Here is a 24,420-nt window from a genome sequence, read left to right on the forward strand (position 1 = left end):
CATCTTCATCTTCCTCAGAGCACGTAATGTCCTTGGAGGCCTTCCAGAGCTCTAGGCCTGAAGGTTGTTGGGTCTATGTCTATATCTTCTTGCTCAGGGTTAGGATGTTCTTGCCTTCAAAAAGAGACTAAATATGCTAAAGAATTTAGGGAATTGATATGGGAATGAGTAACAGGGGTTTGAGCTGGTGTGTTAAGGGTAAAGGGTAATATTGCTGCTACTCTAAAATCTACTTTTACTACATAACTACTTCTAAGATCTACAAAAATTAAAAAAATCAAAACATCAAAACTCCAAGGTATCAGGTTGAACATAATACCTGCTCTGCTTCAAATTCAGATTTCTGTTGTCACCAGCAGCTATGCTGACCTATTACCCCAGAGTGTGGAACGCTGATGGCTGTGCCGGTCATCAGGATGCAGAAGGAGTGGAAAAAAATGAGACCTTTGCAAGCTCCTAGAAGTCTATAATGACAAATAGAACTTGTCTGAGACATGCTGTCAAAAATAAGACATCAGCTCTGGACAAAGATTAGTGGGGGATGTAAGTATTTCTGCTAAAGTACAAAGGTATAAATGATGTTGAAATGATATATTTAAATACGTACAACAGCAACAAACTGAAAAGAGTCAAACTTAGCAAAACCAGTTAATTTACAGTCCATCAGCTTTTCTTTGTAAGATCGTGTCTACATTCTGCATTCTACCTTGCAGCGCCTCATACAATTTACTGTGTGGTTATAAGGGGCAAGGTGAAATTTTTATCTTTTAAAATACAAAATCTCAGTCATCGTTGCCAATGTAACATACTCTATCTTTTCCATACATTTCTCATTCCCACACTTTGCCACCTTCCTCAGCTGTACTGGTATAGCTGTTTGTGCAGTAATGCCATAAGGCACTATGAACCAGCTAATAAGCATATCTCATTTTTAGAAACACTCCCAAAAAATGTGTTTTCTGAAGCTGATGATTTCCTCAGTCTGATTCATCAGCAGTTGTGTTGGAACATCTGAAGGGATGATGCATTAACTGGTATAATTAAACTAGTATAATTGCCAAAGACCTCATCTTCTGAAGTCATAACCAGCTTTTTATGTGTATTTTAATTTTGTTCTCCTAAGAAAATGCTTAGTATTTCTCCTCTGAGAACTCTCTGGGAATTATTAAATCAAAATATTGGGGTTCTACATATATGAAACAACTCACTCACTGTCGTGTTGCTCTCTAAAAAGTCTTGAGAAGACACAACTGTTGCAGCAGAAACCTCGGATTTAAAAAGGACATCTCTTCTGAATCACTGATCCCCCAGAGATGCAATGTAGAACAAGTTTTGCAAGGTCAAAAAAAATAAATGTAGGGATTATTCCAGAATTAAATTTGGGGACAGAACAATGGTACGAGATTGCTCTGACCTCATTAAGCCAAATGAGTAGCATAATACTGATTTACAGTTGGTTCTGCTGCTCCTGCTACCCTTACTACTTTGGGACTACTCTTCAAAGAAAATTTTAAGGCATAACTTTGAAATTATTGTATCTGTTCTGAATTTTGTGAGAATACTTGCTTCCAGAAGAAAATCTCAATAGTACATTGGAAGAATACACCTTTCAAAAGCAAGCATTGCCACAAGAAAACTTTTACTTATCCAAATGATGATGTGATTCCAGATTGTTTGGATTTATGATGTTCTACTCTACAGCACAGCGGAAAGAAGCTTAATCACATGTTTTTTTAGTTCAGCCATCTACTCACCCATGTACAACTATGAGCATTTTTTTAGATCATCCCTTAAAACGCAGTTTTCTGTGGAGAGAACATAAAAACAAAATTATTCCTATGATTCTTACGTAAGAGACTTAGAATGTTGGTTTCATACCTACAGAGTGTGTACAGAAAGCTTTGTATTTCAGATTCTGAATACCACAGAATCACAGAATATTCAGGGTTGAGAGGGACCCACAAGGATCAAGTCCAACACTTAAGTGAATGGCCCATACAGAGGACTGAACACATGACCTTGTTGTTACTAGCACCAAGTTTTAACCAACTGAGCTAATCTCAGGGTCATGGATTTGGTTGGCCTCTCACTTCAAAATACTTGTTTGTTTATTTAAAGTCCTACATGACATTTTTTTATTTTTTTTCATTATATTTTTGTTGATAAGCAAAGTAGTAACCAGTCTTTAATCACTGAGAAGTCATGAAGAGTCATAGCCTTTGACAGCCCTGGGATTCACAGACTGCCTCAAGGTGAAAAACCTGCAGATACCACACTGTCCCAAGTCTTAGTGGAGTTTGGGATTTTCCCCATGGCCTCATCTAAAGCCATAGCCAAAGACAAAAGTCTTTCCCAGTACCAGCTCAGTGCAGGAAGAAGAGAGTTGTCCATCCAATGTCACATAACACTTTAAGGTGCAGTTTTTCACCATACGCTACAGGGTCCTATATCCTGTGACAAAACCTTCAATACGGAATATACTTTAAGTTCTGATTTTTTCAACCTGGTCCTCAAGTTAATCCTCTGTAACAGTTCCTCCTAAGAGGTAGGAGAGAGAGTATGGATGCTAAATACATCCATATTGCTGTCCATCAGGGTTCTGCCAGTGAATGCTCAGCTAAAACCCACACGTAGCTTAGCTGTGCTCTGACTTGCTACTGAGACTTGGACTTCAAGCAGGTCCATGGCTATGTGGTTGGCACTGGCCCTTCTATGGTCTGTGCTCTCAGTTTTGCTCAACAGAGATGAAAATATGGTGCAAGTTTAATAGCAATGCAAGAGTGTGAGGTGAAATATTCCTTTTCAAAAAATTAATTTACTTATAGTGCAAAATATAGTTAAGGTACATTTGAGTATTAGCACAGGCCATGTATGGAGCAATTATCTGTGTAAAGAAAAGAATTGAAAAAGGCATTTTTTTGCAAAATCTACAGGACTTCATTTTGCCACAGGAAGGCCCATTATTCCTTCACCAACTGCTATTGCTGGTTCAGGAAGCCCACATCATCTTTGCTGTTGTTACTTGCAGCTGTTTGGAATAAGGCATAACTCTTATTAACAGCCAATATTCTACTGAGAATACATTAATCTCCACAATCTCCTCTGTCTGATACTAAATATTTCCTCTTAGAAGAATTCCAGACATTAATTTGAACTTGTTGGGTTCTTAGAAATGTCATTTACATGTAGAAAGAATGGTATATTTGTAAATATCCTTTGTGATGAAGAAGAGAACCTGCACGGAAAAACCAAGCAGGATCTATGTCCTCTGTGACCTGGTTTATCAGGGCATTCACTTGGTCAAAATTTAATGTAAATAATGGTGGCTTCCTCTTGCTAACCGTCTGAGTTGTTTTGCTTGATCAGCACTACTATGGAAAAGGGTAAGAGAAAGATTAAATGATCAGGCTGCAAAGGAAAACTATCTGTGATACTGCAGCGCAGCAAGCACCTATCAATGATTGGATTTGCTTATTTCTTGAGCCTAATTAGCACTGATGTGATCTTCGAATCAAAAGCAGGTGGAGTTACATGCACTTCATTCAATTATCAGTACTGTATATTGCCACGTGATGACTCCAAGTGGGAAATCATTTCAAAGGGCAGGTAACAGGGAAGAGATGAGGACCACACTAACCAAGTCTTACTGAAGGTCCTCAGAGCATGGGGATCTGTGGCTGCAGGGGCTGGGATAGCAGGACAAGCTGGTGGACACATGAGAGGAGGCTGATGGTTTGTCATACATCTGCCTGGCAACCCAGAATTTCAGAGGGTAACAGCAATGTTCCTCTGTGCACCAGGCTGGAATCTCATCTGAGAGGAGTCAGGTTAGAAAGGTTTACCCACATACACTCATGTAAACTTCATCTGGGAGGCCCTGATTTTTACAGGATGCAGACACTGGTCTCAAACCAGTTTCAAGTGCAACATCATACTTCTTCACCCTACCTAAGGGTAATGGTTAATCACAGTACCTAAACTTGTGCAAGTGTGAAATACTCACAATTAGTCTTTATACCAGTGGTGACAGTGCTTAATTTTGCTGTAGCAGCAAGACACTTCCAGGTAGCAAGGGAGCTTTGGCATGGAGGGACAAGAGGTATATGGTGCGTTCAGATGAGAAAAATGGTGTGGAAGGGATCAGTATTATTGCAGAAGCCCCTTCCCCGGCATATGACATCCTTATGCCTGCATGCTAGTGCTTTTGCTTCTAAATTATAAAGTATACTAAAATAATAAAGGGAAACTAGGACATGGAGGAAAATATTTTACCAGACATAGGAAAAGTACTACACTTATTCAAAAAATCTGCTCAGATCTACCTAAACGAATGTGAACATGTTCTATTTCAGGTGTTAAATACATGTCTGTCAGAACTTTACAGACCAAGGCAAGATGTGTGTCAAGGCACCAGGGTCAAAATATAATGATCTTGTGACAGAGCCTGAGGAAAGACTTTGCAGTAGCAACCCGTCCCCAGAACCCAGGTGGCCTGAGAGCACTAACCATGCAGGAGCATATCCAGCCAAGAAAAGCTTTGCACACAGGAAACCAGGACAGAGAAAGGAGCAGGCTGCTGCCTGCTTATGCAAGGAATGTGGTGAGAGAGGATAGGAGTGTGAGACTTCTTTCAGAGCTTAAGTTCCCTAGCAGCTCCTTTTCCCTGTGCAGCCCATGTTCCTTCCAGGCTCCTATGTCTTCTGGGGTTCTTGCAGCCCCTGCAAACTCTCCTACTGCCCAACAACCACCAGCTTTCTGACTTAATCCTTCCAGACACCATAGGCCTGTCAGCCCCTCACCTTGGATGATGGCAGTGAAAATAGACAGGTCAGATAGATTTTCTGATATATATCACCTCCCTCCCTTACAAGATGGCTATTTTTGCTGAACTCAAATACTGAGCATCTAATGATAAGGCTACCACTTTCCCATTCTTTTCTCCTGCTTTATCTTTCTCTTACTGAGAACATCACAGCCCCCGCTGTATCCAGCCCACAATACAAGGCCTATCTGTCAGAGAGACCCTTGATGAGAAAAAAATACTGGTTTATTTTTAGTATTTCATTTGCATTTCCCAGCTGGTCATCCAGCAACCATATGCCCTTGGTGCTAATAATTAGACCCCTGTATTCTTACAGCCCACCAGTAAATGCCATGGGACCTGAATAACAGAGCCAGTCACACAGCTCTAGCAAAATTTGGCAGGAATATTTATCTGGCTCTCTTCCTTGTCTTTTCTTCCTCCGCTTCCCTGCCCTGACTCCTCTTTTGTTAGTTTTGGAGGCACTTATTGACATATGCGAACATGCCACAGAAACTGATACTGAAATTCCACAGAGTTCTGGAGGAGTTGGAAACAACTCATAGTGGTGCTAGGATGGGCAATGTTGCCCAATCTCACCCCCCAAGTGCTAATTGCAGCAAAATAAAAAGTCAGCTCCATCCAAAGAACGAGGCTTGAGCCACAGCCATCTTTCTCACTCCTCACCAGTTCCACTGTCCAATCCACCCCCAACACTGAGTCATCAAATTTGCCTTTAACCTTCTTCACTGTTGGCAAACAGGCCAGATGTAGGCAGGCAGCAACACCAGGATGTTGCAACACTTCCAGATCTTCATACTTCAGTCATTCAATCAGTGGAAAACGACAGGAATGAAGAGGCAATCATGTTTCCTTGTTGCTAAATAAGATTGTCATTTAAAGTGACAGATACAGATAGCAGATACTGGTACTACTTAGTGATGTAAAAGGTTTTGAGGTTACTACAGTGGTCTGGAACATTTCACAAAATCACAGGATATGCCAAGTTGGAAGGGACCCACAAGAATCATTGAGTCCCACTCCTGGCCCTGCACAGGACCAGCCCCAAGATTCACACCATGTGCCTGAGAGTATTATCCAAACACTTCTTGAACTCTATTCAGGCTTGGTGTTGTGACAACTTCCTGGGGAGCCTCTTCCAGTGCCTGTTCCAGTGTTCTTCTCTGGGAGAAGAACCTTTTTCCAATATCCAACCTAATCTCACTGATACAACTTCAGCCACTCCCTCAGGTCCTGTCACTTGTCACCACAGAGAAGAGATCAGTGCCTGCCCCTCCTCTTCCCCTCTCAACGAAGTTGTAACTTGTACGAGGTCTCCACGCAGTCTCCTCCAGGCTGAACAGACCAAGTGCCCTCAGCCACTCCTCACACAGCTTCCCCTCAAGGTTTTTCACCATCTTTGCTGCCCTCCTTTGGACACTATCTAAGAGCTTAATGTCTTTTTATGTTGCAGTGCCCCAAACTACACACAATATTCAAGGTGAGGCAGCCCCAGTGCAGAGCAGAGCAGGACAATCCCCTCCCTCGACCAGCTGGTGATGCTTTGCCTGATGCCCCCCAGGACAGGGTTGGCTCTCCCGGCTGCCAGGGCACTGCTGATTCAGATTAAACTTGCCATCGACCAGGGCCCCCAGGTCCCTTTCCATGGCACTGCTTTCCTGCATCTCATTCCCCAGTCTGTACCAACATCCAGGGTTGCACCACCCTAGCTGCAGAATCCAGTACTTTTCCTTGTTGAACTTCATATGGTTGGTGATTGCCCAGTCCTCTGATTTGTGGAGGTCTCTCTGCAGGGCCTCCTTGCCTTCAAAGGAATTAAAAGCTTCACTGAGTTTTCTGTCATCTGCAAACTTGCTTAATATCCCTTCCAGTCCTTCATCCAAGTAATTTATGAAGATGTTGAAGAGCACAGGGCCAAAGGTGGAGCTCTGTGGAACCCCACTGGTGACAGGTCACCAGTCTGATGTTACCCCATTTACTGTTTCTCAGTAGGAGGAAAAAACTGGTCAAATAACAAAACAGAAGTGCAGGAAGGAAGTCACTGGCACAAGTCTCCTCTTTGCTAAGTTGACAGAAAGGTTTCCACTGGTTTCAGCAAGAGGAATGTTTCAGTAAGAGGAATTATAACAAGCATGAAACGTATAAAACATCCTCAGAATTCATAAAACAAAGAAGGAGATTCACCATTCCAAAATAAATCCTGAATCATGGAAAATAGAGAGCAGAAAGTATAAAGCCTTTCCATTTTGTGCCTGCAAAGTGAAGCATGAGAGCAGCCCAAGAGCTAGATGTCCCTGCCCTCATGGAGACAGCATGAGTGAGTGTTGTTCGGACTGGCAACACATAATCACCCTTGAGCACTCTGCACTGTCCCAACACCCTGGAAGGCACACAAGCAGAGTAAGTGCTCTGGTCCTCTTCCTTCCCAGCAAGAGCAGGATACAGACGTTACCTCAGGAGATGTCTCTCACAGCAGGGTGAGGTCCCAGTTTAGCATGGCACTGAGGCAACAGAGGCAACCAAGAAGTTAAAGCTGTAATGCAGTCTGGGTGCTATAAAGCCAGGAATAAATCCATATGTGTCCACAGGGAACATCATAATTTAATAATGTGTTGGTATTAGAAAACTCAGGTTTCAAAAGTTCCCTTCACTTTCTTTTGTTCACCTGTAGCAGTGTAACTTAACAGTGGAGAATTACAGCTACTGAAATACTTTAAAAGGTATTTTATTAAAGAAAATACCATTACTAGTTTGTTCTAAAATTGAAATAAATTTGAATTGATATTTTTACTTATTTCCTCTCAAAAATGATAGTTTGCATGTTGTTATTTTGCTGCTTTTTTATCTGTTTGCAGATTCCGCAAATAATTTTTAACTTTTTGTACAGAATCCTTGAGAATTAATGAACTGCTAACCTTAGAATGAACTACAGAAGAACAAATAGTCACCTGCTATATATGTTGACAGAGTAAAAGGATTTTTGTAAAATGCTTTTGCTCTCATGAAAAGGGTCCTGTGACTCAGCCAAAGGCGTGCAGGACAAGGATATTCATCTCACTTCATTTGATGTTATTCAACCACATCATTATGCTGGCTGCTGAAAAATAACAAGGAATGTCTTACGAGAGCTGGCACAACATGCTCTGTAGACAGTGTTCTTCCTCCTGTCTACTGGAAAGAATCCCTGGTTAAATATTTAGGTGAACAAATCTTGTATTATTAGCAGCTGTACTTATGCTAGCTTCAAGACAGAAGGAGAGAAGGAAAAGGGGAAGAGACAAAGAGATGTATAGGGGAAAAAAAGGATAAAATTTTAAAACATAAACCAAGAAAAAATAAAAAAGAGAGAAAAGTGAAAAGAAGATCAAGGTTGCTTCAGATTACCCTAATGCATGGTATTTGTTTCCCATTTCACAGTGCTTCTCACTGACTTGATGGTGAAACAGACACCTTGGAATACCTTTAGGACACAAATCATTCACATCTCAGTAGAAATAATTTAAATATAGAGGGGAAATTGTTCAACACCTGAGAAAAACAAGGCTGATGTCTCAAACAACAACATGATTACAGTAATGTTATGTGACTATGCCAGGCTTTGGGTCTGTATATGGAAGGAAGGAAATTATATCAGTGATGTGCTTATGTGACAATTTGGGTAATCTAATTGATTTCCCTCTATTTTCCCATTTGTAAAATGGAAATAATTATACTTGTCTCCTTTCAACTATCATTTTAGATTTTATAGATGAAGACTTTGTACCTGATTGGAAGTGGACCATAGTTTCTTCTCTTCAGCCTTAATAAAAATACAATTTTCACAAGATCAGAAATTACAACAGATTTTATTGAAATCAGTGGCTGAATGAAACAGAGCTGACTGACACTGCAAATGTGGGCCCAGATGTTTCCATTAGCACTGTCAGCAAATAGACCCTTTCTAGTCTTATCTGTGGTTAAACAAATATTTGTTCTATCTATGGGTACAATGCATTTCATTTAAATACATCTTGCATTTGTTCCCATCCATACACCACCAAATGGTGGTCACCTATATAAAATGTGAAATGATACAACAATGAGTTAGCTTTTTGTTCTTGAGAGAATGACACACATATCCCAAAAGAGATAAAGAGTTAAAGCAGATTGGATTCTAAACGCTAGCGTTCGCTTACATTTCTGTGTAACTCTCCAAGCAGTTTTCTTTCATATTTACACTCCTATAAATGCCCTAATTCCTGTCACATTTATCTGTTATGTCCTGCTATTAACCTAAATTATGACTACCTTCCTAATTCTTTTATTTTGTACACTTCTTTTTTTTTTTTTTTTAGGGGACATAGTTAAGGGCAACATGGCTGATGCTTGAATGCAGCTGCTTACACAAGTGATACAAGAAGGCATATGTTTTACAGTCTTGGGCCCTTGTTTGGCTGATAGGGGTATCAGAATTGGTATCTATGAGGGACTGGGGTGTCTGAAAGGAGGGACTATGTGCCTGTAATGCTGAGCTCCAACAGTGCACTCCATACCAAGTGAGAGCAAAGCTGCTGTGGTTAAATCTGAGTTCCTTGGTTAGAGTCCGTCTCTCCATTTAAAGGAGTATGTGCTTCCACAGATCAGAGAAAGCTTGAGGAGGCCACGGAAACTAAGCTGAGAAAGAAAGTGGCCCTCAAGCAGCCACCTGGAGCTGCCTAACCTGGCAACACCCACAGCACAGCAAGAGTTGTCTCCATGTAGCTTTATATTATTCTCCACCACTCACAGAAAAATAAAGCTGACAGAGCAATTCACATTCCTAATGAAGACTACTTATAAATTTGTAGCACGCACTTGGAGAGCAATTGTCAATAAGGTCTCCAAATATTTGTTAACATCACAGAAAGACACCTTACCACTGCATTTCAGTAAAAAAGGAGATCTAAAATTTAGTCTTCTCAGTAACAGTATGTCCTCTGAGATACTGAACTGACACTGACTTAACAGGAATGATTAAACATCAAGGTTTATAGATATAAAAAGTAAATAAAGTTGCTAGATGAAGGCTAGGTTAATATTTGCCTCAAGGGACAATGAATTTTGGTGACTGACAAAATTTCAAGTTAGACAAGGCATCTAACACCTCCAAGGCGACTTGTACTAATCCAGAACCAGTCTGAATTAAATGCGGTTGTGGCAGTTCAAAAAGAAACTTGTGTTAGTCTTAATATATTTTCTCCTTTTCCTCAAAACAATAGCCTGATATTGTAGATATAATTTTTGAAGATGCCTACAATCATTAGTCCTATAGTAGTTACCATTAAATATAAAGAGAAAATGTGGAAGTAGGTATATTACAGTGTGACATGACTGAAAACACAGCGCAATGAAATTTCATTTAAAGTCTGAGATGGGAGGTAAAATGAATGAAATAATTCATAATCCAAATGAAATGAAAAGTCTGAATTGTCTGAATAGGCATTAGTTGTAATGGTCACAGTTTTAGAAATCAATAGGTAGATTCTGAAGAGATTAAAAAAAAAAATCTTGTGTGGAATTTTGAATCTCTGATTCTGCCTTGAGAATAATTCCACCAAACTCACGTAAAACACTCTAGAATTCTAATTTTAAAGAGTTTTCCATCTGACCTTTTTTCATCTCTTCACTAGTGCATTTTACTTGCATTATAGTATAAAGCTAGATCTCTTACCCAACCTGATTAGCTATTTTGTTACTTCAATCCCATATGAATGATTTGAACAGAATTAAACCAGCAAAACAATGGAAAAATGCCATTGCAAATTAAGCAAGCTCATCTCTTTTCTGAAGCTTGCCTTTTCTGCCGGAGTTGTTCTGCGGGTCGTATGATCTAAACTAATTTCACAAAAAAAAAAAAAAAAAAAAAAAGAAAATCCAACCCAAACACTTGAAATGTCCTTCCAAGACTTTCTCAGAAGCAAGGATTTCCCATCATCAATAATACATCAGGTTCTTGTGCAAAGGGCAGCCACGAAGGATTCTTGCAACATCAAAAACAAATCCATCCTTGAGGGATCTTTAAAGCATTTCAAAATATGTTCTCATCAAAACAAGCAGCTCACACATGGTAGAAACACTTTATTGTCACTTCTCAGCCATTAGACATTTCTGTGTGTAAATGATTTCTTACACTGTTATTCTACTACCTGGATGTTATGGTGTTCTTCACAGTTCCTGAAAAGTTGAAAAAGAGGGTTTATTATGTCCCTTTCTTTACCTGTGAGACTGATAACTTGATAACGGTTTTGCAATTGCTTTTCCAAGGACAAACAAGGAAGAAAAACATCCAAATTCATGTCACCAACGTGTATGGAGGACTTTGACACCAAACTGGCTTTCCTGAAGTAACCTCAAAAGGCACAGCACAAGAATGAGAAAAACATAGTTCGGAAAGTATATGATGTTGGTGTTGGCAATGAGTACTGCTGAACTGCAGAGAAACACAGGATGCTTCTGCTGTTTCCTTTTTGCAGAATACATTTGCTTTTGGAAGGGTTTTTTAAGGCATTTTTTGCAAATATAAGCTGCCTAATGCAAATAAGTTCTTTACTAATTTCATCACTTGTTACAAATAATTCATTTTTGATGAATCAGGAATAATTGTGTCTGACAGGAACACATTCACAGTTGCAAACAATAGTGAAAGAGATTGGAGTTTTTAAAATCACAAAAGTTGAAGTAGTTTGTATTGTACATAGAGATTCAGGCATATTGGCACATGTATCCATGTCACCTTAAATTAATGTTTGTTTACCCTAACTGACAATAGAGATGATAATATTATAAGCTTAATTCAGAATTTGTGCTTTTGCTTTCAGGAGGAATTTGCTTAGTACAGACCCACAGAATTGATCCAGAAGTCGTGAATTGTATTTTGCTAATGACACTACTAATTGCAAGGAATGAGTACATCATGCAATTTTCTAATTCTTGGGGTTTTTTTTAGTAGTTAGGATCTAGCAACAAGTCTTAAAATAGCTCAGTAGTGTATTTCTCCATGGAATAACTTGAGCGGGAAATGGCATGGAACCGTGTACTGAAGTGAACTTAAGCCTCACCGAAGACAAGATTGTTAGTTCATGACAGCTGCAAACATTTGCAGCTTTGTAGCACCTTTGTTCCAAAGTGAACTTAGAATGTTTTAATTACCTCTGCAGCTGGTGGATTGACTGACAGAATCTGGAGACTTTTTATATTTGCCTCAGCTGCCTGGCGTGTCAGACCTGGACTCACGCACACAGCTCATGCAGACCAGCTAGGCTGTAAGCAAGCATCATATCTGACATCTGAGTTAACCTCTGACACTTGAGCAATAGCCCTGTATATATGCCTGTGTGCCAGGAGGTACAGACCATCTCTGTACATGCCACACAACTGGCCTGACTCTATCTCCCAAGATAAGGGCAGCAACAAGAGAAGTTTGTCGGGAATCAGTCACACTTGCCAACACTGCTAAAAAGTGCCACTTCCCCTTCCCTTTTCTGTGGTTTTACAAGGGTTCTCACAAAATGTGGGACTCACTGTGCACATTCTGCTATGCCCACAAACAACAACTGATTTTGGAACTCCCAGAGAGGCTGTGGCTGCCCTTATGAGTCAGCTTTCAATGTGCCAACTGCATCTATCTGAGAAGTCAGAGTGGAGCCACTAGCTAGCGAAATCTGCTTTGCACTATCTTCTCAGCAGACAGAAGCTCCAGTGACAAACCCAGTCTCCTCAAAATCCATACTTTGTTGCTTCCAAGTGAAGAATCTGTAGTTAATCTAGTTTCTCCCATTGATACACTTCAAGCAATTAAACTTCTGTTTTTCACCATGGCTAAAAAAGTCATCTCAACGAGTTTGAGTCATTCAGCACTCTACATTTCCCTTGAGCATAGATTTCTTTTGTGAGCAGACCTTAACCTAGACATTATCTGAACACAGCAGAATATCAGAGTCTGCATAAAACATGGTTACAAAGAGATAGGACAATATTCACTTTCAATCAAAGGCTCCAAAGGTAGAGCACACTGGCAGCAGCCTGTCCCCAGATTCCTCCTCTGAACCTGGAAAATCAAGCCCGCATTTTCCACAGCAGATGGAACTCTTTTCTGCCAACCCAGAGATTCAAGTGCCCCTACTTCTCCCTGGAATTTCATGCATCCATAGAAAGAGGAATACCTCCCTTTGAAGACATTAAACCTGATCTTTCCCTTTCTCCCCACTGAACAGTCCTCTGTCCACTACTCCAAATTTATTACTGTAGCAAAAGAGGTGACTCAGATCCCTCTCAACCAGCCTGGTTGTTTAGCACCTGGGTGAAAGCCCTGCCTGATTACAGGGAACGGCTGATGTTATCTCCCCTCCTGGAGGCTTTTTTATAAGGAAAAAAAAAAAAAAAAACCCACTAACAAAAACAAAAACTGCCAATCAAAAAACCGAAATCAAACAAACAAAAGAAGAGTAATGTATCCTTTCTGAAGAAAACTGTAGGCAAATAATTCGTGGGATGGGAATCCCAAGGCAATTCCAAATTAAGGGAGGCTCTCTGTCAAAACCCATCACAAGTTAACTATGCCCTGAAAAAAGGTGTCATTCAGTTCTCCTTGAAGATTATAGCCCCAAGTCACTTCCTGAAAATCACTTCATATATTTTAACCTTGTTAGGGGTATTAAGGCCACTTTCAGGGGGGAAAGCAAGTTTACACAGAAGAGCACTAATGAGACAAACTCATTAGGAACCCTGAAGGAGCCCAGAAGCACCAAGGCTTTCAGAGCAATTCACTTTCCCTAAATGTCACCCTGGGACCACTATTCTATCCCTGGTTGAGGACAGCTGTCTCAGGAACTTCTGCACTTTTCCTAATTCAGACAGCAAATTTTTTGCAAAACATTAATTGCAACCCCAAATTTGACTTTTATCTACCTAAAATACCTGTCAGTGGAAATACGACACTAATTTCAAATTGTCTTTTCCTTTCTCAGTCTGAATACTCTCCAAAGAGAGGAACAGGCTGCACACAGAAATTTAGTATTTCAAATACTCTCAGTTTAGTCAAATGAGAGTTTGAGACATTTACGGAAAATAAATATTGAGGCAAATATGACAATTTCATTTCCTAAACTGCAGATAGTTTCATTTTCTATAAATGGTTGTTTGTTATATTACACATGTGACATATCCATTTATAATTTTATCTTGTTGAAGTCAGCTCTGTAGAAAAAGAACTTACTATTTCCAAACCCCTAAAGCCTTTTATAAGTCAGTCCTGTGCGCATAAGAATTTCTATTTGAAATAATAACGAGATTTCTCCAAATACAGACTACTCCAGTGAGCAACAGTGCAATACCAAGTTCTCATGGGCAGATTCTACCATTAAGACACAGTTTTACCTTGCTGTGTTATGGATATGTCTGATCCACCCCAGAGGTATCTGAAAGTGACTGTGTGTCAGAGTCCACAAATGCACCCAGACAGATTTATGCTATATATTTTGATTGAAAGGAAACTGCTTTGTCACAACAAATCAGGCACAATGGTGTCCATAAACAAACAATTGTCTTAAGTGAGCTTTTAAGCTTTTGTAATTTATATCCTCTTCTGTGAGCACTCTCTTTAATTCCACTTGGATACTGGAACTCAAAGCAGGGGCGTTGGTTTACAGAGCAATAGGAACATGGGTTTACAGTTACCACAGGCTAGTAATTTACAATGCAAACAGACAATTAACTAATGACAGAGTGGCATAAACTGCTGGAGAGATACTTGTATCTTTCTTAATCTTAACTAGAGAGGAGTTTTTTGGTATCTCAACTCTGGTGGATGCCCATTATTTTTCACCATCTTAAAACAAAGAGATATGGCACGAGGAAGATATAGGGAGTTGATGTTATATGAAAATAATCATATACAGTGTGCCTATGACCTCTTTCATAACAAAAAAAGAACATATAATTGGACCCTGAAACACATTACTTCTCGTCTTATCGTCCTCACGTATTTTTGTTTATCATTGCGTTAATTTTTGTAAGATGATACAAAGGCCTTCCTTGTTTATTCCCATTTAATGGTGAACCCACATTAGCTAAAGCATTAAGTCCTTACTAGCTAAGGATTGCTGGTGCTTTATGTGATTGAGTGTTTGATGGATTGTATTCATGTGATACATTGGTCAATTGTTTTGTGTTGCCTCACTGGCCATAATGTAAAGATCTCAGCTTGTTGAGGTTCGTCATCAGCTTCATGAAAAATATGAGGTTTTGATAGTTGTTTGAAGGTTTTGTTTCTGCAGTGAAATAAAACCAAGAAGTTTCAAAAAAGGTCTATGGGAGAGCTAGGAAAGGAAAGTTCTACAGGGGATCTGCAGCTAGAAATTGGTAAGTTTTCTAGCTCAGTTGTAGAGGGTCATTTGGGAGGAGCAAGCCATTGCCTTATATTTTCTGTTTCCCATTCCCTCCTCTTTCTGCATTTTGCAATCTGCTGTCCCTAGTGGAGTGGTCATTTCTGGTCTATCAGACCCTTGTGCATAACATGGTTTAATCAGTACTCTGAGTTACTCTTTTACTGTAGCAATGAAAGAAAAGCAAATAGTTAACTAGTGACTAGAAGTCTTTATAATTGCTGACCTTCAATAGTCTATATAATGTGACTTTAGGCCACTGAGTAATAAACAGACTAGTGTAATATTTACAGACATGTCTGGAATGCAGCAAGTTCCTCTCTTCTCTTTCACGAAGTCATTAATGGCTTTGTGAGGAATCAGACTACTGCTGTTCATGTTCCCCAAAAAACACTCTTTATCTCTTGACAGTTTATGCTGATCTTTCTATTTTGTTTTGGTTTGTTGCTCACAGATCCATTTCCCAAGTCCTGGGGTTTACAAACTTTTGTAAGGGGTTAAACATTTTCAGGAAATCATTCTGTTAACTCAGTCCTAACCATGACTTCCCCAACCCAGTGATCAGAAGACCTCTTACAGATAGTGTTTCTCAATCAGTTCCTTTCAGGTGGAAAAGGCCATGTTGTTTATACGGGTAGAATTTTTCCTGCTGAAAGCACACAACTCTCCCTCTTTCCCACACCAGTAGCCAGTTTCCACTGCTTTGAAATTCTGAACACTGAAGCAAACCTAGAAAAATAAGAGAAGTGTATGGAGAGAGGAAATGAAAACATATGGGGGAACAGTTTCTTGCTTCCCTTCTTTCTTTGCATCCAAGACAAAATCTGAATGTAACGGTGGCTTCTGACAAACTGGTCTTTGGTCTCTGAGCAAATCAGGTACACAGGCTTTACTTATAAGAAGAAGGAAGGAATTATTTCCAAATAATAAAAATCAGTGCTTTTGAAGAAGCAGAGCAGATTCATAACATTGTAGAGTTCCATTAAAAAGTTTAGTAATTGTTTGCAGCTGCCCATTAAAGCTCTTTCCTTTAAATTCCATGGCACTGAAGGCAGAAAGAAAGAGTCTTTATGCCAATTTTTATGCATCCTAGAGTTGAATATAAACCTCTTTACTGTGGTCCTCAAACCATTTTTGGTTTGTTTCTGTTTTATTCCAAATAGAGGCAATACGCACAATCACTTCATCTTCCAACCCAAAAATATATTCAAATTCTTACCCAAAAAAACAAGCAAACAAACAAACAAAACAAAACAAAACAAACAAACAAACAAACAAAAAAAAAGGCAAAAAAAACCACCCACAAAAAAAATACTATTGGAAGTGCTGACTATTGGACAGTCCATTAAATATTCAATCTATATCTGCATCAGTCATGCCTATTTTACAAAGGTAGAACTAAGCTTGGGAAGACCCTGGACATAAAATACTATAGTCTGAATCAAATCTGAGTTTTAGCGTTCACAGAGATGTTCATTCCAGCTTGTAATTTGCTTTGATTTTAAAAGTACATTATGTTGTACTATTACTCAGCAATGAATTTGTCCAGTGGGTATATTAAAGAAATTTTGCCCTCAGTTAAACTCATTTACCTTGCAATATTTACACTATAGACATACGTTTGACTTTCAGTACAATGCTTTTAAATTTCATGTAGCTACTGCATGGCATAATTACCCATACAGACCTCACTTCACTGGAAAACAACAGCATTAATTAGGTAAAAGCCTAAGAAATTCTGAACATAGCTCAGAGATGATGGACCCAAATGATATTTTTTTTCCAAGTATGTGGAATGAAGAGTGAATGGAAATTTTTTTTAAGGAATTTCTCTTTAAGGTCAGTACAAAGTCAATTATCAACACTTGGTTATTTTTGCACTATAGCAAATAAGGAAATGTGAGAAATCTGTCTCATGTTATCATCTTCCTCTGATATTGGACTAACTATTCTTAGATTAGTTCAGAAATTTCTTTCCATTCCTGCCCCCTCCATTTCTGCACACATGCAAAAAACATCTGTGTTCAGGCAATGACACATTTCTCACTTCGGACCCATTCCTTTCCCTTTTTAGGGAGAGCTGTTCTCTAGAGGATTCAACAAGTGGTAGCATGATAGTATTTATTTGCACTTATTATAGAAAAGGCAATTTTTCAGCACTGTGAAGTCACTGTTTGGATATGAGTGTGAGATACAAAGAGGACTTAGACTACAACTAAAGGTCATTTTAATTCTGCCTAAATTCAATCCACTTTGACAAATATTTCTATCTGACAGAACCAACACAGATGACACAAAGTAAGGAGGAAAGGAGCAAGTAGATATATCTGCTACAAAGACATGTGCAGCAAAGGAAGGGAACAAGCTGGAGTCTTCTTAAAACTACTGTGCTGTTTGCTGGGCTAGTCAAGGCACTTCTGTGATAAGGATGACACAAAAGATCAACCATAGAGATTAAGTTAAATAAATATTTCACACGAGGAATTTGTCATTATGTCCCACGCAGTCTGTGCAATCTCGTTTGATAACTGCTCCAGTCGCGAGCAGCAAGAAGCAATCCTTTCATTTCAGTTATCTTATGAGGTGCTCTCATTTCCCTGCCACATTTTATTGCAATATCCCAATTACAAAAATACCAGCACAGGCATTTGTAAACCAGAAGCACTTACAATCTAGCTTCTGTCTCCTACAGACAAAGAGGTCACTTTTGCTGCACAGCTTAGTGTTTCCCCATGAAACGTTTTTACTTCCTTCACTACAAATACTACTATAAAAATGAAAAGTACTCTCTTCTAATATATAAGCAAGGAAATGAGTACTGCACAATGTAAGTGCTTGCACAGCCTAGAAACAGCCCATGAGATAGAAAAGCCATGTAAACAATAAAAGTGGAGGAATAAGAGAATAATTATGGGAAACTGACAAAAGGAGAAGCAAAATGTAAGCCAAGGATTACATGGCTTCAAGTGTATTTCTGCTTTGCAGAATGTATTTGCTTCTCCCTTTAATTATTTCTTTTCTCAGTAGGCTTTCCTTTGCTACCCTCTTCCTCTTTACCATGAAAGACAAAGAGCTCTGCTGTAGCCTGTGCCTTTTCCTTGTGGTAAATATCTGCCCATGTGCTGAAAGTATCCTTGTCGTGTGCACAGATGGCTGGAGCTGCACCTCCATTTCCCTGTCATAATCCTACAACAGCTGAATTTTCCATTGCATTAATTTGCTCTGGTTTTTTTTCTCCTTTTAGCTCCATCATCTGCAGCAGAGAAAGGACTTTCTTCCAGAGCTGGTTTGATGGGACTTTGTTCTGTTCACCTTCAAACTGAACTATTGCTTTTGCATCACGACATGGCTTTGAATATTTTTATTGATTAACCCTTGGCTGTCCTGTAGTCTTTCTCTTCGAACTACAGTGAACACTGGATGCACAAAAGAAGTACACCCAAAATCAACAGATGACTGTCTTTAGTCCAGACGTTTCATATCCTGTCATTTCAGTTGACAGGATATGAAATGTCAAATTGGGATAATGTGAGATCAGTTTCAGAAGTCTGGCTTACAACTTTTTACTATTTCGCTATTCACAGTGATGGTTGAGGAATGTCTGTATTTCTTAGTTTGCTACCCTTATTTCTTGCCTTTTTTGTTGTTTTTTTTTTTTTTTTTTTTTAGTAATTGTAATCAGAAATAATCTTCAGTTGATTCTCCTAAATTTTCTGCCAATTTTCTCTTTCTGAAAAGAGTTTTTGAACACTCTTGCTAAAATTCCTTTCTCTTTCAGTTGTTTGACTTAGGAGACACCAAAGTGGCATCAGTATAAGTCTACAAGTAGAGGGAAAATGATTATTCATTAAATTTTTATTTCTGTTTTATTGCTATAAATTACATATCAGACTTCTAGGATTATTCTTACCACTATATTGGCCACCCCACAAAACAATTACCCCATTATCATCATCAGAATCACAGTTCTGAATAATGAGCTCAAAGGTCTTACCATCCTATCTTCAACAGCAGCATTAAGCCTGTGGCTGAGGAAGAGTAGAAAAGAAAAGCCAGTGTGCAGTATTACCCTATAAGACTCTCCTAGCTGCCCACACTTTTCATGTCAGGATCTTCCTAAAATGGAAGTAGTTTCCACATACTTAGTTATGCTTACTGTATCATTTCACCCCAAATTTTCAGTCATACCTTGAGCCCAGGTGAACTCCTACCTACCAAACTATCCTTTTATGGGGTGCACTATGTTGTAAAGAGCCAACATCTCTCATCTTAGCCTACTTCTTGACATTCTCACTAATAATTCTCTAATTCTTTTACTAATAGAAAGAGTAGGCCCTTTACACCCTTCCCATGACTTTAATGCTTTCATAGACCACTGACATCTCTTTTATACAACATAGGATGCTAGATTACCAAGAAATCCTCATAGTTTTATGGTAAGAGATGCACACTTCCAAGTATCAAGTACAAGTGTTTGTCTATGTAAATGCTTCCCAACTACTTGGGGAAGTTCATCCCTTTTGCCCTCTGACACCACCATGTTTATATTCAATTTTCTTGATGCAAGGTGGAGTTGGTCTATAAGCATCAGTGTTTGCTTCTAAAGGCTTACTGAATAACAAATATACCTACAGTTTTCTAGCAGGCAAACAGAAGCTCTGTTCTGTGGTCTCAGTGTACATTACCTTTATTTACAATTAAGAATTTAATGGTTGAAAGAAAGCAATCTCACCAACAATGTTCAGAATGAGAGCGTACAGTATCTCATGATTCACATTAACTCACAATGTTCTCATATGCACAGGCAGATTAATTTGACTCTATCTAGAAAACCAATACTCCCAAAATCACAACATTACAGCCTCACAAATATCATTCTAACTGAGGACAAAATTTCTGCGCTGTTCACGTGGTGGGTATTCTCATTGAAGGAGAGCTACACTCAAATATAGAAGGCTGAATTTGACCCTACTTGCCTGCAGGCAGCAAACTGTCCTAGTCCTGCAGCAACACTTGCCAACACGTCCTCAGGCAAACAGCTTTTTAGCATCAGGAAGTACTGAGTTGCAAAATTTTGTCTTATCATATTTTCTTTATTTAGCTAAGTAATGGCATGTAGTAGTCTAACTCAGACTCGTGGCCAGCACAGAATTATCTCTTCCATTTGTGCACTACACACTAGATGACACATTTTTATCTAGCTATAGAGACACATAACTGAAAGGTTTGGAACCATTCTAAGAATTATCTGATCCACTCAGTTACATTCATCAGGATTTATTTCTACACTTATCCCTTAAAGACTTTCACCTACTTTTGAACAGCACTTAGATGATGCTTGGCACCATTCTGGCTGCATGGCACTTGCAGACAAATCTGATAGTACTTCAGAGATGCCTGCAAATAAAATGCCACCTATAGCATGCAATACCTATCTTCTTACACTTAGAAATACTGGTAGTCTTAAAAATACTCATTATTGTCTTTTTCAACATAACCCTGAGATCGAGAGAGGCGTGTAGGATGGGGTGCAGCCACAGGTACCCACTGTGCTGCTATTACATGAGACACTTTCCTACCTGCCATCACAGAGGGGTGATGCACGGGTTGTGACACTTACAACTGCAAACAGACAAGAGAGCTGGGAGATTCAGCCTTAGTTTTGCAAACTATAGACCATGAAGGAGCAATATCCCCATAGCTCCTCTACTCAAGACAGAAGGCCTTTATGTATCCACAGGGACTCCCTAACACAAAAGCAGGTAGATTTGATGCAATATTTAGCTAAGCAGATGGATTTATCATCCTATGCTGAGAGAAGTAAGTTCCCCAAAGATCTCCAACTTGCGAAGAAAACCTGAATATTTACAGCTTTCCTGTCATAACAACTTCTGTTGCAAATCTTGACTAGCTGTGAAGAAGGCTCCAACAGCTTCCACAGGTGAGCAAATCCCAGAACTAGCGACAGTTAAGCAGGTATCATGCTAATGCTGCTTCACTGTGCACATAATGGATAAACAGGTCTGCCTTTAGGGAGTACAGCTTAGTTAGGCACACCCTCCAGCTGAGTCAGACCTGCTGCAGACTGCAATAGGACCCCCTATGCAGGGGGACCCTTCCTTTACCAATAATATGCCAATTTTTCTTTGATCTTTAATTGCAAAGATTTTTTAGGCAAACACTGAAATAGTTAAAATATGTCTCTGAAAAAGAGAAGCTGCAGACATGAGACTCTCTAAGTATAACTTGTGCTTAAACATTGAGGATCACCAGCGTGTTGGCAGAGAAGCGGACAAGGCGTAAATTAATAACCACATCTGTCCAAACCCCATTAACTTTTAATCAGTAGGGTGTTTTGTCCTTCAGTGTCAAAGCATATACAAAATCATTTTTTTGAGGTTCATTGTTTTCCAATTACATCAGATTATAGCAGGATTTCCTCACATTATGCCAATTACTTCTATATATATATACTATTACCTGAATGAAGATTAGATATTCATTGTCATACAAAAAAAGAATCTCACTGGTAGACAACATATAGGATAGCAAGACAGTTAACAAATTAGTCTGAAATACTAAACTGAAAGCTATAACTGCAGCTACCGATGCAATTAAATGAAACACACTATTTAGAATTTATCTTGGTTTATTGCAAAAGTTCCTGTGTTAGCTTTTGCATTTCAGTCACTAATTAAACGCATTAGAAAAACTGCTTTCGTATTATGCAAATAGAAGTTGCCATCTGAGAACACTGATTCTTATTTAATTGTACTGACTGTCAAATATATCTTCCTTGTATATCTATACTAATTTGTCTTTAATGGCCAGTCTCTTCGCGAACGAAGAACCGGGGAAGGTCTTTCCACCTTCCAGCCTGCGCATTGGATTTTTTAGGTGAGACACAGTGTGCGTGGAACTGAGCCCACCCTTTAATCCTGAGGTTCGTCTGCCGGGGCCAAGCAAGTTTGGATGGTGGCAGCGAGGTCCTCAGGACGTAGATGGATTGCCTTACAGGGCTAATGAGCTCCATCTGCCCGGGGAGTGTCCTAACCGGGAATCAAACCCATGTCTCTGCAGTGACAGTGCAGCGCCTTTCCCCTAGGCCACCAGGGGCTCCCTAATTTGTCTTTATTGTCCATGTAGGTGCACTGTAGTTCTCTACTTACACATAAACACATGCGTACTTGCACTTCATCAGTAATATGAGTTTCCAACCATATAGTTACTTTCTTTGGCCCCTTTTTCCTGTGTAGGAGTGCACTTTTACACAAACAGAAAAACAGTAGAAATGGGATTTGCAACAGGATGAAAATAGCCTATCTACAATCAACATAGTCTAAGTCAATTCTCCTTGAAAGAAAAGAAAAATATTAACAAATTAGATGATTCACAAATTCAAACCACTCATTTTCCCTTAAAATTCAGTTGAAATGCTGAATTTTTGATGAACAAATATCCTCATGTCATCGTTGTCTTACTCAGCTTTCACTTCTCCATGAACTAACTTTAATCTCAGTCCTGGAAATGATGTGTGAGTCACTCTGCATTTTCCAGGGCTAGTCACATTCATAAAGCTGCAAATTTAGACTGGGATCTAAGTAGCTTGGACCAAATTCTGCAGTCTGTCCTCACTGGTGCAGGGAAACATTCAAGGGGTACCTTGAACATAGCTCCTCCACTGTAGGAATATGGTGGCAAAGTTCTAACAGGAGGTAACCCACCTCTACTACCTTATCTGGTAGAGGTCCTCCCTAACAAAGACATTCTGAAATGCATATACTATCCATGAAGCTCAGAAGAAGGGATAGGACAAGGAGGGAAGCGTGCTAAGAAGCTTTTGGGGGGAGGCAGGGGCATGCAGTCCCAGAACTCAGAGAAGCAGATAATGGAGCTCCACAGAGCAAATTTTGCTCTCTCAACAAAATCAGATGATTTGAAAACATGGAAGTGGTGTATAATAAGTTAAATAAAGGAAAAAATCCTCCTTGTCCTTACCCCACCGCCTTCCCTCACCCCGTGTGTAGCCAGTTAATGGTTTCACAATAGTTTGTGGTATTGCAATATTTTTTTGGTGTTGGTTTTGAAAAGAATTCAAGTATATCACTCATCATGACTATGTACTGATTTAGCAGAAAATCAACAGTCTTACTTAACTTCAACTTCCTCACATAGACAAACCATGGGAGTCCTCAATTTGTCTTGCCTTGGTGCAATTATATGTATATGGCCAGTCTCTTCGCGAACGAAAAACCGGGGAAGGTCTTTCCACCTTCCAGCCTGCGCATTGGATTTTTTAGGTGAGACACAGTTTGCGCGGAGCTGAGCCCACCCTTTAATCCTGAGGTTCATCTGCCAGGGCCAAGCACGCTTGGACGGTGGCAGCGAGGTCCTCAGGACGTAGATGGATTGCCTTACAGGGCTAGCGAGCTCCATCTGCCCGGGGAGTGCCCTAACCGGGAATCGAACCCGGGTCTCTGCAGTGACAGTGCAGCGCCTTTCCTCTAGGCCACCAGGGGCTCCCAGTGCAATTAATTATTAAAGAATTGAACAGCAGTGGAGGAGTGCAAATGTCTCTCTCAAAACAGTGAAATGGAAGGAAATAAATAGAAGTAGTAAATGGAAGCACATTTTACTCACCATTTCTCTTTTCCCTTTACTTCTGACGTGGGCTACAGTAGCTGCAAAATCACCTGGCCTGTGTAGTAAAAGACCTTGCTTTTCCTACCTGACACCCATGTAGAAGTCGGCAGGGATGCAAGAGTTAGGCTGGTCCTGAATCAGTTCCAGTGTGTGAATTTACAGTATGGATAGATAATACACTTCCCTCCTTACCCTTTATTATATTTCTGGACTTTGGGCTGTATATATGAAACAGGAATCATTTCAACTTCATAGAACCACAGAAACTTAGAATATGCTGAGTTGGAAGTGACCCATCAGGATTTTTGAGTTCTCCATTTCAGTTATATACTCCTGTTTTCAGAGGTTGGTGATTGGCTTCCAGAATATTTTTACTGAACTGAACTTGGATGTTCTTTTCAGAAAGCTGAAAGGGAACTTGTTGGTTTTTGTCACCTCATGCAAGAAGGTAACAAATAAACTGAAATCTTCCAGTACTCTTAGAAAAACATTTTTTTGCTTGGACTTCATGCTTCTATAAGTGTCAAGATGATAACAGCAAACAGCAAAAAGTGA

The 24,420-nt window shown here is 39.5% G+C and overlaps 1 long non-coding RNA gene across 1 annotated transcript; it reads right to left on the reverse strand.

The window, feature by feature from the left end:
• Positions 1–1,753: 1,753 nt before the first annotated feature.
• Positions 1,754–24,117, reverse strand: LOC114055039. The gene is made up of 3 exons (XR_003570644.1): positions 23,863–24,117; positions 3,638–3,813; positions 1,754–1,805 (listed from the first exon to the last, which is right to left on the reverse strand). It is a non-coding gene; the product is annotated as an uncharacterized LOC114055039 (long non-coding RNA).
• Positions 24,118–24,420: the final 303 nt, after the last annotated feature.

Source organism: Empidonax traillii, unplaced genomic scaffold (assembly GCF_003031625.1).
Source record: "Empidonax traillii isolate 1590-97213 ecotype Southwest subspecies unplaced genomic scaffold, ASM303162v1 scaffold44:size1908036, whole genome shotgun sequence".
NCBI lineage: Eukaryota > Metazoa > Chordata > Aves > Passeriformes > Tyrannidae > Empidonax > Empidonax traillii.